The sequence below is a fragment of the Peromyscus californicus genome, unplaced genomic scaffold (genome assembly GCF_007827085.1).
Source record: "Peromyscus californicus insignis strain IS unplaced genomic scaffold, ASM782708v3 Scaffold_2__1_contigs__length_46816999, whole genome shotgun sequence".
NCBI classification, from domain to species: Eukaryota; Metazoa; Chordata; class Mammalia; order Rodentia; family Cricetidae; genus Peromyscus; species Peromyscus californicus.
Window position 1 is genome coordinate 23,204,157 of NW_026294540.1, and position 14,815 is coordinate 23,218,971.

At 46.4% G+C, this 14,815-nt stretch overlaps 1 non-coding gene across 1 annotated transcript; it reads left to right on the plus strand.

Annotated features, from left to right (window-relative positions):
- Nucleotides 1–13,616: 13,616 nt before the first annotated feature.
- LOC128121128 (small nucleolar RNA U3) lies at nt 13,617–13,831 on the plus strand. The gene has a single exon (XR_008222075.1). It is a non-coding gene; the product is annotated as a small nucleolar RNA U3 (small nucleolar RNA).
- The last annotated feature ends 984 nt before the right edge of the window (nt 13,832–14,815 follow it).

Consider the following 14,815-nt stretch of genomic DNA (forward strand, 5'->3'; position numbering starts at 1 on the left):
CTGCTCTTAAGAAGGCACTCACACTCTGTGGTGTGAGCCAGAGCTCTCCTCCGTGCCCTGCCATGGTGCGTCTGCCTGTCCTTTTATGCTGTTAATATCTACTTTAATAGATCATTTATTAAAAGGAAATCTGTCTTGGAGTCCCCTTTGAGCACCGAATTGCCATCTTTCAACTGTTGGTGATTCTCTCAGCCCCCAGTCCCCTTTGAGCCCCAAATTTGCAACCTTTCGACCATGGGTGATTCTCTCAGCCCCCAAACCCAGGAGGATGGAACCCCAAATAGTCGAAGTTTGCTGGAAGTGTCTGGGGGTAAAAGAGACTGCAAAAACATTTCTTAAGATAGTCATTTATAAAATCCTTTGGTTAAGTTTACAAATGAGACCCTCTATAAAACACCATATTCACTAGGGAAATAATTCCAGGATTGATCTAAATCCTTTAGTCTCATAGTATTTATGTAAACATCTGTCTCAGTCGGGTCCCTGCAGGAAACAGATGGCATACTCCAAAGGAGAAGCTGAAGGGAGTGGAGAGACAGGACTATTTACACAGATGTGGGCCGGGTTAAGCCAGCTGCCAGAGGCAGTCAAATGTCTAGGCTGTTACTACCTCTGGGTTAGAATTAAGAATGTGTGTGTGTGTGTTGTGTGTCTCGGCTGGGAGGGGGGGATGGGGCGCATTTCCGCATTCTGCAGGACCTGATTCCATCAGAGGAGCCCTCCATCTCTGGATGGAGGTCCAACACCCTAGAAACCCCATCAGTCCCAGGCAGAATAAAAAGACTGAGAAAATGAAGGGAATGTAGGAAAGGAATGAAACCCTTCCCCCGGGATCTAGTCTCAGTTCCTGCTGGCTGAGCATCAGAAACTTCAATGACAAATGACAAAATCATGGTTGTCTTCAGAAGGCAATATGCACTTTCTCAAGAAATAACTCAAATGGGAATGTTAAAAACAAAAACAAAACAACCAATGGGCACTGAGGAGGTGGTAGAATACTCACCTAGCAAGCACAAAACCCTGGGTTCGGTTCTCCGCATAGTGTGAGCTGGGTGTGGCGGGGTATGCCTCTAATCTCAGCATTTAGGAGGTGTACGCGCGAGGAGAAGAAATTCAAGGTCATCCTTAGCCATGTAGCCCGTTGGGGGACCCGCCTGGATGAGAGACCTTTCTAAACAATCAAACCGTGTCTACTCAAGGTGACCTTGACTTTACCCATACCAGCACTTTGTCTCTTGTGCCTACATCTGAGCAACTCCAAACTGTCTTACAATTTCATTTACAAATAGGAAATGCTCCTAAGAGAAATAAGTCAACCAGCCCATATATTTTTTTTCTACTTCATTTTTAAACTTTACTTAACCTTTAAACCTTGTAAACTGTGTCTTTTGAACAGAGTCATTTTGGAAGCCACAGAATCACGTGCACAGCCATTTCAGAGACAGTTACGTGCGACTCTCTGGAGAAGCCTACACCCCCAGATGTATACTGTTCTCTTCACAACTTGTTCCATTACTCTCCCCCGCCACCACCCCCCTGTTGTTTTTTTCCTCACTCTTTCTCTCCCAGGCTTAAATCGTAAGCATACACTATCTCTTATGTCTACTCAATAAACTTCCTAGCTTTGCTTTACTCTGATTCCTAAAATACTTTTCTGTGGCATGGCCAAGGATCCATCGTCTTTACCCAGAGGAGGTCTCTGAGGGGGCAAGTCCTTCTCCCGAGGCTGCTGGATGCTGTGATGGCTGTTTCTCTTCCACTGCAGACGCCCCATCATTCCCCAATATATAGAGAGAGCTGGATAACTATCATGGCCTCTCCCCCTGACTTTTTACCTCCTGGTGGTTCTTCCAACTGGCCCAAACGCAAAGGCAACCGAAGACTCTGATGGTAGAAACCATTCATCTTGTGTTAACTGAGGGTGGAGAGGATGGGAGATGCTTGGGGGTGCGGTGGGTGGTGGACACACCCAACAGACTGTTATTACTTACGTCCATTTGCAGCAGGACAGAAGGGCAGGGAAGGCTATGGGGGCACAGGAAGGGAAAGGAGCCCCTTACTCTAGAATCTGGTTGATGCCTGTGGTGGTTTGAATGAAAATGACCTCCATAAGCTCACAGGGAGTGGCATTACTAGGAGGCGTGGCCCTGTTGGAGTAGGTGTGGCCTTGTTGGAATGGGGTAGACTTATGTGTCACTGGGGGTGGGCTCTGAGGTTTCAGATGCTCAAGCCAGGCCCAGTGTCTCACTCTCTTCCTGCTGCCTGCCGATTCAGAGGTAGAACTCTCAGTTACCACTCCAGCACCATGTCTGCCTTCGTGCCACCATGCTTCCAGCCATGGTGGCAATAGACTAAACTTCTGGACTGTAAGCCAGCCCCAGTTAAATGCAAGAATCCCAGCACAACTAACATTTGCTTTGCCTCCTTCCCACCTGTAATCCTGTAGAGCTCGAACCAGAAATCTCATTTACAATAAAAGGATAGACACTAGCCCCTTGTTCAACTCTAATGGTTCCTGGTTTTATCTTATCAGAATATAAATCCATCCATAAGACACCTCCCGCCCCCAAGAGCCATCCTATAACCACACTTCCTAAAAAGAGAGAGGGAAGAATAGAGAGTTCCTTAGCAAGTCTTTGAGATGTAGCTTGAGAGCCACCTGAATGGCAGACAAGTCTACTGCTTGCTCACCCATATAATTCTGACTTTCCCTTAAGAAGCCCATCCCCGCACTTGGTAGAGACCATCTTTCCTGATCACCCATTTTTCCTTAACCCCTTTTGCTTAAAATCTTTATTAAATATGTTTTTGAATAAACTCAAATTCTGCTTCATATTGACTTACCTCGAAATTCTTTTCTGTGTGAAACCCAAGGATCTGATTTCATCTGAGTTGAGGTGCCTAAAGGATTAAGGGAACTCCTCGGGCTGATTTGGGTGACCCTGCGGAGCTGTGCCTTGTCCCTGTAACTGCTGACAGGTGCTGGTACTGAAACATACTGGAATATTATTTTACAGGGACTGCATGGTGGCAGTGGGGGGGGGGAGCGCAGCGGAGAAGTTGGCGTCTGTGCTGGGGAAACTGAGCTAGGCATGGGCTAGCCTAGGTCAAATAGTCTTCTATGCTGTTGGACTCTGATCAGAATTTTCCAAGGTTGGGACCTTGTCAAACAGACACGAGGACTCTCAGGCCTTTGATGGATATTGTATTCTTTGTTTGTTGGTAAGTTTGGGATTTAGTGATGCATGCCGGATGGATAGACAAGGTCTTTCCAAATTCTGATGGAGCAAAGGACAGTAAGGTTCAAGGTTCCCAGTGATAAGGGCTTCACATTTCAGGGAAGGCCCTGGAGGCACTCACTGCCTGGGGACCCAGGCTTGCTGGCTCCTCTGGCCACCTTTGTCCTAGTTGGTTTTCATCCATCAGAAATAAGGAGGACAGTCTGCACTAATGGGATGAGCATCAGATACCAAGAAGTAAGAGGCACAAGCAATGATGAGGAAGGAGCCCTGGGGACAAGGATGCCTCTTTCTGAATTGTTCTTAATTAGCGGCGGAGGGACTCAGGGGACCCCCTCAGAGACCAGCTAACCGCCATTAACTCCAGCAAAGAAACACTGCCACCACTGCAGCCACACCTGATGCTTCTCCTCCAGTCCCTTTGGGACCCTTGTTTTCTTGACAGGTTGTGATTCGGTCACAGGCAGGATGGGTGACATAGAGAGTACTGTAAAATAATGCCCCCTAACTAGGCTACAGCTGACAGACACCACACCATTCAAACTTGAAAGTTTTAGCAGACGTCTGGCCCGATTTAACGGAGAGACTGAGAGGAAACTGAAGCAGTCAGACTAACGATCATTTATTGAACACTTGTGAGGAGTTGGGAGTGTGTGTGTGTGTGTGTGTGTGTGTGTGTGTGTGTGTGTGTGTGTTGTAATTTTTGAAGCCCAAGTGGGATAATTGAAAGAGTGAAGTGAGATACTACAAATGGGAAGTCCTGTGTTAGCTGTTGTTTTTAACATCGTGATTGTCCTTTTTGTGGCCATTACCCCTGCTTGATTCATTATGTTCCCAGCAAACAGTGCTACAGAGAAATGAGTGAGCAGTTCTCTGGGACCTCCCACCTTCCCGGATAACTCTACTTCCTGTCTCCTCCACGGGTCTTCTCACTGGCTCCCCTCCTGACGGAATTGATGGAGCAAGTGCATACCGGGAGTCTGCAGAAATAAAATAAAAGCAAGATGCAATGTCTTCCCTCCTGGAATTTATATCCATTGCCAGCCTCTGTAAAACATGCCTTCAGAGGAGGAGCTTGGTCATACAAAGATGAATGAAAGTCGGGATTGTTTTGACATAGATGTTAGATCACACATTCTCTAGCTGCTTCTCCTTTGCTCAGAAATCAGGCCACACACCCTTGCCTCTCTCAGGGCATACACGGAGCTGATAAACAAGGCATACTGTGGCCTTGAGGTTTCTCTCTCCTTTTGCAGCTGTGAGTCCCTGCCCCATACCCAGGCTCAAGACAGCTTCAGATTTGAACTGTATTTTAAAAAGACTTATTCTTTTCTAAATTATGTGTACCTGTGTGTGAGTATGTGCCTGTGGGTATGGGGGCCTGCGGAGTCCAGAAGAGAGCCTTGTATCCTCTAGAGCTGGAGTTTTAGGCAGCTGTAGGCTGCCCAGATGTGGGTGCTGGGAACTGAACTCAGGTCCTCTCCAAAAGGGATGAGAGTTCTCGGCAGCTGCGCCAGTCATCTCTGTAGCACAGAGATGTTTATCTAATGGCTCCTTGCCCTGTGACTTCTGGATATGTGGCATGTATGCTAGGTCATGTGACACAGAAGTCACCTTACTTTTCCCTTGAAAACCAGAGTCAGAGACTCCATTTACTCGTTGGAACTGAAGGGAATTGAATTAAGGGATAAATTCTTTTCCTTCAGGACTCCTGTCACGCTATCCATGATGACTGTCTTTCCTAATGAAAATCTTCCTCCAACTTGAGGCTCAGGGCCCCACTGTTGCTGGTCGCAGTCATGGTGCTGGAACTTTCCCCATGAATATCCCATGTGTGATGCACCCCGGCTGCTTTTCCATGGGCCTGTAACATCCTTTATAAATCAGAGCAATGATGGTGCTTGCCACGCTCGATGGGTTCCTTTTCTTGATCAGTTAAAGAATTTAAAGACAGGGCAAGCCCTCTGAGTAGAGAAAAGCCGAAGTTTATTTGCAAATATTATAGATGCTTCAAGCATATGAAGATGGACACTCGGAGATGAGTGCTGTTGTCTCTAAAGGCTTCTGGGGTTATTTCAAGTTTAGGGTGCCCTACCTGGTTACCTCTCCCCTCCCACCCCCTTTCTATGAGCCTACAGGTACCTGTGAGCCCCATCTGTAGTGGGGACTGGGTCTCTGCTTTTGTACATGAGAACAAAAGTAACTGCGGTGGATCCCAGCCTTGATGCACTGGTGTGGAAAACCCTGTTGTTTGTTTTGGGCTCCTCTTTGCAGTGTGATGGAGAGAGAGGGATGAGGAGAAAGAGACAGAGAGAGAAAGACAGAGAGACACAGAGACAGAGAGACAGAGATGACAGAGAGAGAGAGAGCCACTACATGTCAGAGAAAATGGTCTACTTCTTTCACGGAAATGGAGATGTATGACCTATTGCTGCATGGGTTGGGGCAGTCACACCAAGAAAAAAAAAATCTAACTGGCTTTTTTCTCCCTCTGCCATCATAGCAGCCCACAGAGTAGATAGCAATGAACACTTTTAGTTAGTTACTTAGAGTGTTGCAAGTTCTGCATAACATGCTGTGGGCCCAAGCCCAGGCCAGCATATGCACGGGGCCCAACGTCAACTCACCACACTCAGACCTTTGAGGCTTTCTGTGTAAGAGGCTGACGGTGAGGCAAGCTGTGACCGCCAATGACCTCCTCATTGCAGAAGCGACGGCACTTAGATACAGGCTCTTTGATCACTGCTTTCTACCCATTACTATAAAAACATTTTAATAGTAGTCTCTGCCAGAAGGCCCAAGTAGTGGACTTCATACTTTCCATCGCAGGCATTCCCTCTGCGAGGTTCTCAGCATAGCGGGATCTTTACTCGCTAGCTAAACATTGTCCCCGCACGCCTTCTTGCTGTCGACGGAGGCTTAGTGTCCAAAGACACTCTTAACGTCCTCCTCAAGTTGAGCAGCAAGGGAATTTATTTTCAAAATCTCAGAGCTGGGGATACAGCTCAGCAGGAGAATGTTTACCTAGTATGCCAGAGATCCTGGGTTGATTCCTAGAACCTAAACAAAACCAAAATAGAGAAAACCCTAAACTCCAAATGAAATCCTGTATGGGCGGGGGGAGGGCTGAAGATATAACTCAGTTGGAGAATGCTTGCTCAGCATGCACAAGGCTCTGGGTTCTATCCTTAGCCATACAGAGAGAGAACTCTCTCTCTCTCTCTCTCTCTCTCTCTCTCTCTCTCTCTCTCTCTCTCTGTGTGTGTGAGAGAGAGAGAGACAGACAGACAGACAGACAGACAGAGAGACAGAGAGACTATTGATATTTTATTCAACAACTGAAAACAATGTTCATATCACCTAATAAAATATTATCATCTAAAAAACGTTAGAAAATCTACTACCACATTATTAGTGTACCTAGAAAAAATGAACGGGAAGATGGGCTGTATGAACTCTGTGGGGTTATTCAACTTGACCCAGAAGCCCTGGCTCTGTGTGCAGGGAGATAGGATGGTTTTCAAAGCCACATTTGGCATCTCCACTTGTCAACTTCCCTCCACAACACTAAAACCCCAGGGCCTTGCCCGCAAGGGGAGGCACCTGCCTCACAGAGCCTCTCCCAGGGAGTCACCTGCCTCACAGTCCCTCCCAGGCAATTTTCTGTTGACATCACTGGGAATTGCCTGCCTTATGGCTTTTGTCCTTTTCTGGTTACCGACTCCCCACAGTAATGATTCTGTTTTCCTGAGTGAATTTAATTGCAAAGCAGTAATTGCCCAAGCTGGTGTTAGAGAACGATTATGTTAGCTCATGGGGACCTTCTCCTCATTAAGAGTTACTGCCCTCTCAATTCCATTTAAGGTCAGAATCTTACTAGGAGTTCTACTGGCCAGTTCCCAGCTCCTTGCATCAATGACCTTTTCCATTGCTGTAATCTAATGCCTGACAGGGAACAACTCAATGAAGGAAGAGTTTGCTTCTCTTCATTGTTTAAGAAAGGATCCCGTCCAGTAGCAGGGAAGCCATGTCAATGACATAATGAGGAGGCTGGTCACATTGCATCCCTATCCAGGGAGCAGACCGCAGAGAGCAAGCTGGGACAGGCTACTGTAAAAACCTCTGAGTGACCCAGGTCCTCCAATAAAGTTCCATTTCATAGAGGTGCCATGATCTCCCCCAACCAGCTGGGGACCAAGTGTTCAGACACATGAGTCTGGGGTGGGGCATTTACCATTCAAACCACCACGCCCCTTACTGGGGACATGTGGGGAATCAGGAAAGGGGTGGCCCAGAGACTTAGGAGATCTGGTGTTTCTGATGATGTCTCATTTGAAAAAGATGCTGAGTTGATATCTTGGAAGATTCATGAGGGACCCAGAAGAAACACAGAGACCAAGATTATGTAGATTTGAGTCCTCAAACAGACTCTAGCCATAAGGCTGGAACCTCTAGTAATTAGGCTTCTGTTGTTGTTATTAAGTCTGTTATTTTATATTTATGATTTGTTTCTATTAGACTATCAAATTTATTATACAATTTGATGTGTGACTTGAATGAGTCTCCTAGAGAGCTCATGTGTTAGAAACTTAGTCCTTTAAGTCTATGGTGATGACTTTTGAAGGTGGGGCCTTGGGAGGTTGACAGTTATATGAGTTCATGAGGGGGTATCTCCTTGATGGTGTTGGTGGCTTTATCAGAAGGGCGACCTGATCCAAAGACTTTCTCTGCCATCCCATGTGACGCTTCCCACCATATCATGTGACAATGGTAATTAAACACACACTCCTATAGGGTGCATTGTACATTCACACTGCAACACCTCTCCCTGGGGACACGTGGAGACCAGAAAAGGTGGGGTGGGGGTGGGGTCAGAAAGTTTAACTGCCCTCAAACCAAAGCAGATTTTGTGAAAAGGGGCCCCAGTGACAGAGTGGTTCCGTATTATTATTATTATTATTATTATTATTGTATGGATGTTTTACCTGCATGTATACTTCTGTACCATGTGAATGCCTAGTATCCATGGAGGATAGAAGAGGACATCAGATCCCTTGGAACTGGAATTGCAGACAGTTGTGAGCTGCCATGTGGCTGTTGGGAACTGAACCCGGGTCCTCTGGAAGGGCAGCCAGTACTCTCAACTGCTGAGCCATCTCTCTGGTCTCACAAGAGGAGTCCTTAAAGTTTCCCTTTGAATTCCCAGGAGGGATAAACAAACGTAAGCATTGGGATTCCTCCATGGTTATCTCTTCCTGGACCTTACTGGATCTGTGTAATGGGGAGGAGTGAGGAAGAGTCACCTTTTCTGATTTAAACCATAGACAAAGATCATCATCAGAATGAGAACGTACTTTCTGTAAGACATGAAGTACAGGTGGCCCATTGCCAATATCAAGGATGACACTAACATACTTAAACTGGCCAGATCACAAATAAGCAAGGGGCATTCAACCCCCGTCTTCCCTGGCTACTGGCACTCGCTTGCCTAGGCACTTTTAGTTTATCTTAGGTTTGTTATGCAACTGTGCCCACATGTAAGGCTGAAGGAGAAAATCTCTAGTGCCAGCAAGATGGGAATTTGGGGTGTGGTTACATTATATATCTGAAGTACCCACCAATGGTGAAAGGAGGGGAGAAACTTGTGACCAGAGCTATAAAAAGCACTCCAGCAGGGCATTGGTTATTTGGTCTTTGTCTTGGATTGGTGCCAGTTCTACAGAAATGAAGAATAAGCTGTTGCTCTCCCTGATGGCAGTGGAGATTTGTTATTGAGGAGCAAGGGTGTTGCTAGTGGACATGAGTGAGGTAGGTTGTGCATTATCTTGACTTAAACCATAGAGAGACATCGCAATCAGGAGACAATGACTGCTATGCAGAGCTGTGCTGACCTTTGGCTCCATCTGTCAGTCACTTTTGCATCTTTATGACCAACACATTGGATATAAACAACTCAACAACTCAAGGGAGGGAAGGCCTATTTTGGCTCATGGTTTTGGAGGGTATCAGTTCACAGTGGCAGGGTTATTAAAGTTGGGGCTCACAGCCTGTACCCCAAGAAGTCTCATTCAGCCATTCATTCTTGAGAAGCCAATTAAAACAGCAGAATTAATAATAAAAGACAGAACAAGGAGCTCTTATTCCATGTGGCCACAGTGGAAAGATGGACAGAGAGATCCAGGGACACCCTTTAAGTCCATCTTCAGGGTCATATAGTGAGACTGAAGTCGAAACAGAGAGCTCAGGATGTGCACATCTGAGCAGTCCTGGTCAAGGTGTAGGTCTGCCCACCACGGACACATCACCATCTGGGCTTTAGTTCCATTCTATAGGATGGTCTGAAAAGTTGTAAAATCTTTCCCCAGAGATAAGTTCATCCTCTAGCTGGCAACTTTTCCTTTCCCAAACATAATATTCTTGGGGAAATCATCCCCCGCCCCGCTTTTTTCATGGTTTCAAGAATCTGATGGTCAGATTGAGGGCACGGTGTCTTTTTAGAATGTCTTCATTTCTGCCAGGCAAGTTATAGCAGGAAGGCATGGTGGAGTAGGAGGCTGAAGTGTGTGGGGAGCCTGGGAACGGGGGCATGCAGAAGGCAGAGTATTATGCTAACTGTTTCTGGGGAGATGTGAACAAATACATCCACCCCAGATGGGGCACCAGGAACAGACCAAAGGATGACTCCACTAAAGTTCAACTTGGTGAACCGCTGAACTTATTGGACTTACTTCCAAGAGCATGGGGGAGGTGTTGCTCACAGAGTGGGGCTGACCCCCAAACAGCTGCATCACGACTGCAAAGTCTCGTCCGATTATGGTGATGGGGTGGGACCTCATGGAAGCTGCATCACGTAGGACCAGTTCAGATAACCTTTTGCTTCCTGTTGAGTGTCCCCCAAGATCCCTTGCAGCTGGGGGAGGGGAAGAGGGAGTAAAGGCTGGAATCCCAGATGAGGGTCCTGTGACCCTCCCCTTCTTCCTTCTTCCAGGGGGTATCAACAGCTAGTTACCATTCCCATAGACTTAACTATCATTGTTGTTCTGTTTAATTAGTGACCTAGGCTACCAGGCCAGGATGATCACTGCTACAAAATAGAGGCAAGTTCAAAGCCAGCCTGGGCTACACGGCGAGACCTTACTTCAAAAGCAAACAAGCATTTTAAAAATAATACAAAGCAACAAAACCCAGGGTGTGTGTGTGTGTGTGTGTGTGTGTGTGTGTGTGTGTGTGTGTGTACAGTTGTCACATCGCTGTGGGATCAGGAAACCAATAAAAGCTTGGCTGGCACTGGGGACCAGATATCATCTTTTAGGAATCCTTCTTGAAAGACCTATTTTCACCTGTGACACCCCCCCCCCCCCCCCGCCCGTTTCCTAAAGGTTCCACAATCTCCCCAAATAGCACCACCAACTGGGAGCAAGCAAGCATTAACACACAGGACTGTGGAGAGCATTTCAGACTCAAATCGGAACCCAGGGGGAGTGAGGAGATGCAAATCGGGCTGGCCAGGTGGCTCAGCAGGTGAAGGTTCTTGCTGCCAAGACCCACACGGTGGAAGGAGAGATCTGACTCTTTGCTAATTGTCTCTGATCTTCACGTGGGCGTGTCCATGCTCTCACACATGCTAAGTAAACAAACAAACAAACAAACAAACAAACAAACAAATGTAATAGAACATTAAAAAAAAAGAAATGCATTGTATTAGGGAGGCTTTAGTTTCGGACAAAGAGAGTAAGAGCATTTTAGTTCACCCAAGAGGCCATAAAGGAATCAAGGGTAGGGTAGGGTGGGCGGGAAGATAGCTGAGAAAGTGGGGGAAAGGGCAAATGCAAAGTGGTGTGTGTGTGTGTGTGTGTGTGTGTGTGTGTGTGTGTGTGTGTGTGTGTATGTGTGTGTGTGGCAATGCGTGGGTGGACACGAAGTGCTAGGGTGAGGCTGAGGAGTGGTGATGAGCATGCGTGAGGTGATGAGCCTCTGGGGATACCTTAGCTTGCTCACCTCTTTCCCCCTACCCCCCCCCCCCCCCCCCCCCCCCCCCGCCCCATAACGCTTAGCTGAAGCCAGCTTGACTTTGCACCACCCATCAGCACTGATGTGGGAGAATATAATGGAACATAACGAATGCATCAGACAGCCTGATGCTGAACTATCTGAACTCCTACATTGTGCTAGAGTGGGCAGATTTCAAGGTGTTTGGTTTTTTTTTTTTTTCCTAAGAATAACCAGCTGTTCTCCCTCACAGAAAACAGACAAGACGAGGGCTTAGAAAGGAGAGAGGAGGATTTATTGAATTTGATGAAGGATTTCCTGGCTCTGAAAACACAAAGAGAAATAGGATCTTTGCAGTGGGATGTCTAGAAGGAATTGGAAATCTGTAATGCTAAACAAAAGCACCCTGAGTACTGTGGCTTAAATACTCTCCTGTGCAGGCACAGGGTACATTAATTATGGTCACTCGTCACTATGACAAAATGTCTGATGGGAACATCTTAAGGAGAGAAGGTCTGCTTTGGTTTATGGTTTTAGAGGGATTTCCGTCCGCCATGGTGGAGAAGCATGGTGTCCGAAGCAGCTTTCTCTATGGTGGTGTGAAACTAACAGCGTTGATGGTAGACCTCTGGGGGCCCTGCCGAAGTCATTCCCTGGTACAAAGAAGTGAATGACCAGAAAAGACAGAAGACCAAGCCACAGAGAAAGAGAAAAGTCACAGCTCTAAACTTTGGGGGATGGGAGGGGCCCTTAGGCTGGCAGTCCGCCAGAGGGATGCTGGCTTGGGTGTTTTATAGGTTCCCTGGGTCCTCCTCTTTTCTCTATTGGTCCCGTTTGGATACACTCCTTATACTTTCTTCATACATCCAACCCCCTCTCTCTTTCCTAACAGGGTCTCATATAACTCAGGTTGGCCTCAAACTCATCATGTAGCCAAAGACGACCTTAGATGTCTGATCCTCCTGCTTCTCCTTCCCATGTATTGGGATTACAGGGGTGTTGCTTCTGGTGAAACCCCTCGAAGCCTCTACGACAGGACTCTCCTCCTTATTGTCCAGCTCTGCACTCATTGAGGCAGGTTAGACCAGAATGGCATCTCCTCATACTGGGGCCCACCTCTACCCCGCAGCAGCCATTTCATCATTTGCCCTGTGGTACTATCGGAGACCGATCCTCTCTAGCTCTGTGGCCTGTCAACTACAGTCAGGTTGGATGAATGGAGAACACATTGACTTGCCTAGTCTGGCTGGCCAGTGAGCCCCAGCCATTCTCCCATCGCGACCACCTCTACAGTGTTGGGATTGTGAGTCCGTGCCACCCCAGCCGGCTTTTAAGTAGGCACCGGGGATCTGAATTCAGATCCTCAAGGTTGTGCAGAAAGTGTCTTTCTTCCAGAATCATCTCCCCAGGCTCCCACATACCTTTTTTTTTTAAATAAATGATCTCTGATACTGTTGTAACATATCTAGTGAGGACCTGGTGGATGATCCTGTAGCCCCTTTCATCTCAGACAAGCTGTGATTCTGGATAATGGGGCAAAAATCTGTTGCCTGTTTTACATCAAAAAAACACCTTCAGTCGTTTATACGTTTCAATTGTTTTCTCTCGGTGCCACGGCCACAGTAAACAGACATGAGGAAAATTGTTCTCCCCTTCATTCTCCTCTGGATGAAAAGCTTCTAAGTGCCAGCCAGTGTGGAAAAATTCATCTGGGCTTTCGCCGCATTGTGCAACGAACAAAGAATAAATCTGGCTTTGTGGAAGATGAAATTTTCTTTTCTCAGGTGGCCCCTCGTGGTAGAGAGTACGGGAGGAAGGAAGGAACAGAGAAATGAAGCTGATCATCTATTTGCTGGGAAGGGTTGGAATCCCATGCACTGGCAAAGGAGAGGCCTAGTGTGGGCGACCAGCTCTGTATGAGTTCTGGCAGAGGCTGCTTGGAGGGCACATGGGTTCTTGAAGAATTAGGATGTGAGTGGCTGGGGAGAATGGCTCAATCAGCCAAGCACTCGCCTTGTGCATGTGAGGACCTCAGTTCAATCCCTAAGAACCCATGTTAATGAACAAAACCACCAACAAAGAAAGCGTGGCTGGAGATGTAGCGTAGAGGCAGAGGGATGGACTGCCTAGCATGCACTCCAAAAACAAACAAACAGACAGACAAGCAAAGAAAAAACAAAACACAAGGGGACAGTGAGGTGGCTCAGCAGATAAAGATGCCTTTTGCCTGATCTGATGACCTGAAGTCTACCCTAGGTTCTACACAGTGGAAGGAGAGAACTGACTCCCTAAAGTTATCCTCTGCCCTCCACATGCTCATGTGAGCACATGCACATATGAAAGTATACACACAATGAATGAACTGGTGTAATAAAGGTAAGAAAATAAAAGACTATATTTCTAGGATCATTTCTATAGTTCATTACTAGAGAAGTTTCTTTGACTGTGTAGAGCACCCGAGACCAAGAAGATGAGATATAGTGTTCCCTCAAAAAGAAGAAAAAAAAAAGCGAACTATGCTAGCACACGCTTATAATTTCAGTGCTGTGGAGGTGAAGACAGGAGGCTATCTGGCGTTCCCTCACCAGCCTAGTCTACTTGGTGAGCTCCAGGCCAATGAGAGAACTTGTCTCACAAAATAAGGTGGATGGCATCCAAGAAACAATAGGAAAGGTTGAATTCTAACTTCTACATGCAACTGCACACAACTGCCTGTTTACCTGGGTGCACACATGATTGTACACGTACATGAATGCGCATACACACACACACACACACATGCATCCACACACTTGCTCAAGAATTAAGATATTTGAAGGTGTTTTGTCAATTGTTCTGTTACTATGCAAAACATCTGAGTAAAGCAACTTCAAAAAGGAAAAGATTTCACAGCTTCGGTCCGTGGTCACTTCGTCTCTTTGCTGTGGGTGCATAGGAAGGTTGAGCATCATGGCAGAATGGTTATGATAGAGTAAAGTTGTTTATGTCATGGCATCCAGTAGAACAAGAAGATCAAGATGTTGTTGATTGTTTTTTACTTTTTTGGGGGGGCTCCAAATAAACCACACACAAAGGCTTATTCTTAGTTATAAATGCCTGGCCTTAGCTTGGCTTGTTTCTTGCCAGCTTTCCTTCACTTTAAATTATCACATCTACCATTTGCCTCTGGGCTTTTTCCCTTTCTTACTTCTGTAAATCTTACTTTTACTCTTCCTCAGTGGCTGGCTATGTAGCTGGGTAGCTGGCTCTTAGCATCCTCCTCTCTTTGTTCTCTTGCTCTTTCTTCTTTTCCTTCCAGATTTCTCCTTCTATTTATTCTTTCTGCCTGCTAGCCCTACCTATCCTTTCTCCTGCCTCATTATTGGCTGTTCAGCTCTTTAGTAGACCATCAGGTGTTTTAGACAGGTGCACTAACAGAGATTCACAGAGTTAAATGCAACATAAAGAATGCAGCACAGCTTTGCATCATTAAATAAATGTTCTACAGTATAAACAAATGCAGCACATCTTAAAATAATATTCTACAGAGAGGCATGAAGATTAATATGAAAGAAGTCAGTTATGGCCAATGAGATGGCTCAGTGGGT